The sequence below is a fragment of the Cavia porcellus genome, unplaced genomic scaffold, assembly GCF_034190915.1.
Source record: "Cavia porcellus strain 051 isolate PalLab524CR breed Dunkin Hartley unplaced genomic scaffold, mCavPor4.1 scaffold_2, whole genome shotgun sequence".
Lineage (NCBI taxonomy): Eukaryota > Metazoa > Chordata > Mammalia > Rodentia > Caviidae > Cavia > Cavia porcellus.
The window spans coordinates 137094644-137097503 of NW_026947485.1; the positions used below are offsets into that span (position 1 = coordinate 137094644).

Genomic DNA, 2860 nt, shown 5'->3' on the forward strand with positions numbered 1-2860 from the left:
TAAGTTATAGATCCTCTTATCATCGTCTAGCCTTTGTATTATTGCTGTTTGTTTTCTTGTTATTTTTAAGAAGTTTTTCATTTCATGCTCCCATATTACAAATCTGTCCTCCAATTCTAATAATCTATCCTTAGTTTCTTTCAAGCTGTTATGCCAGCTTTCAATAGAGTTTTTAGTTTCCTGGTAATCTCTTTGAACCTGCTTCACGTATTCTATGTTTTCTCCAATTTCTCCATCAAATAATTCTCCCCTTTTTTTCTGTTCTTCCATTCCACCATCTGTTTTTTTTTCTTGGGTGGTGCTTAGCATTTCTGTAACTATTCTACTTATATCTTGCTTTATTTCATTAAATACTTCTCTTTTGAACTCCTCTATGAGGCTCCAAAGATATTGCTTTATGTCTATTGGTGCCATGTCTGATATTGCATGTTTTCTGTCTTCTTTTGCATTTCCCTTTCCTGGATCAGTGTTCTCAGGATTGAGGACTGAGGACCCTTTCTTGTTGCTTCCTCTTCCCATACTTTTTGTTCCTTCCATACAAGTGAATGTAGGAGGCCCAATTTTTTTCTCTTTGTCAGTTACAGTTTGTTTGAATTGCGCTGGCTAGGTGTTCCCACCCACTACAGTGTACTAGGGAGACACAGACCTAGGCAGCCTCTGCCGGGCCCGCCTCTCCAGGTCAACCTACCGAAGGCTTCACCACTAGGGTGCACCTCCAGGCACTGGGACCCGGTTTGGGCTAGCTTACTGGGTCTTAGTCAGCGGCGTCACACAGGCCAGGCACTCCTGACCAATCCCACTTGAGAAGGGAATATGCGGCTAACATCACTGCAGCATCCTGTTCCAGCAAGTCTGCCCAGTCCCAGTATGTCCTTTGCTGGAGCCTCCTACTCTATGAAAGGGTCCCCGTTCTGCTCACTCACGCAAGTCGATGTAGGGCTCCCTGCTAGTCCTACTCCCAACTCCATTTGCAGATTCCCGCTCTCAGAGCTTTCATGCATCTCCCTCCCTGCTCTGCAGATTTGGACACAGCAGTGGCAGCAGGAAATTCAAATTGCAGCTTCCAGTGGCGCAGATTCTAGCTTCCCACGCTGAGATCTTATCTGTTCCTGTTATAGCACCAGGATTGGATTTCCAGTTGGTTTCTCTTAGCTTAGTTCATTCCTGGGTCGGCTGGGTGTATCTCCCCTTGCTTAGGACTCCTCGTACTGCACCATTCCTGGATTTTAAGTGGGGTATCTCAGAGAGCCTCTGTAGCTGCTGCTATCTATCCACCATGTTCTCCTGGAACTCTCCAGATTCTTTTACTATGTAACACTAACAAATATAGATAAAAAGAAAGGAAAAGTCACATTTACCCTCAAAACCTTCCTTTCCTTCCAGTCATATATAAAAGACAGGTGCCATGGAAAGGGAAAATGTGACCTTTCCCAGCACCTTTGTCCTGCTGGGCTTCTCAGAGTTTCCATGCCTGGAGGTGCCCCTCTCTGCAGTGCTTCTGGTCACCTACCTCCTCACTCTCATGCAGAACAGCTCCATCATCCTCCTCTCCCTGGTGAACCCAACTCCAGATGCCCATGTACTTCTTCCTGGACAACCTTTCCCTGCTGGACCTCAGTGTCACCTGCACCATTGTGCCCCAGCTGCTGGCCAACCTGTGGGGACCAGAAAACACAGTTCCTTCCCAGAGCTGCATCACATAGGTCTATAAATTTAGTTGGGCAGCCTGTGCTGAATGCATCCTGCTGGCCATGATGGCCATTGACCACTATGTGGCCATCTGCCAGCCCCTCTGGCACATGCTCATCATGAGTCCCTGGGTGTGTGTGCAGATGGCAGCTGCCTCCTGGTCCAATGACTTGGCCAATGCTCTGATACAAGCCACACTTACCCTCCAGCTCCCCCTCTGTGGGCACCACACCCTGTACCACTTGTGAGTTCCTGTGTTCATCAAGCTGGCCTGTGGGGACACCATAGCTAATGACCTGGCCCTGACACTGATGTCCATCCCTTTTGGGGTGGTGGCTCCCCTGCTAGTGCTCATCTCCTACACCTCCATTTCCAGGGCTGTGCTGAAGCTACCTTCAGCTGAAGGCAGGCACAAGGCATTCAGTACCTGCACTTCCCACCTGCTCATGGGCACCTTGTACTTTGGACCAGGTATGTTCTTATACCTCCAGCCTTCAGCTGGAAGTTCCCAGGCCAAATTCCTGTCTTTCTTCTACTGCATTATCACCTCCGTGCTCATCCCTGCCATCTACACCCTGAGAAACAAGGATCTGAAGGCAGTATGGAAGAGGATCCTGCAATCCTGGGGTGGGGTGAGGTCTTTAAAGGCCCATTTTCTGCCTACTTCATAAGCAGGTACACATCCATGAATGCTGGCATGGCTATCATTCCAATGAGCATTCGTGAGTTCCAAGAAAGGACATTCCTCTCTCAAGACCAACTTGATGAGTAGAGGTGACTGGATAAGTCTTTTGGACTAGTACTCTCCACCATCTCCACTCTCAGAGAGCCACGATCCTCTCTGTAGCCTTCTCGTATTTGTGGCTTCTATAGACAGAATGACCAGCGTGGTCCACATGTTTTCGCCCTCTGAGAAACACTGTCTCTTCTTGTCTTTCTTTATTTGTCCATTTCTCTTTCTCTCCCTTTGATCATAATCATCTCTACAACTGAATTTTTTACAATTACGGGTTTCATTGTGACATTTTTTTGCATGAACATGACGTGCCTTGATCACATCCATGCCCCTGTTTCTTCTCTCAGCCCCTCAGCCTTTCCCTGGGCCCCTTTGCCTTCCCAGTGCTTCCCATTCTTCTATCCTCTCTGCTTTGCATACATGACAAGAAGTATG

At 47.7% G+C, this 2860-nt stretch overlaps 1 pseudogene; it reads left to right on the forward strand.

Annotated features, from left to right (window-relative positions):
* The first annotated feature begins 1405 nt into the window (after nt 1-1405).
* Nucleotides 1406-2360, forward strand: LOC101788905 (olfactory receptor 2G3-like; annotated as a pseudogene).
* The last annotated feature ends 500 nt before the right edge of the window (nt 2361-2860 follow it).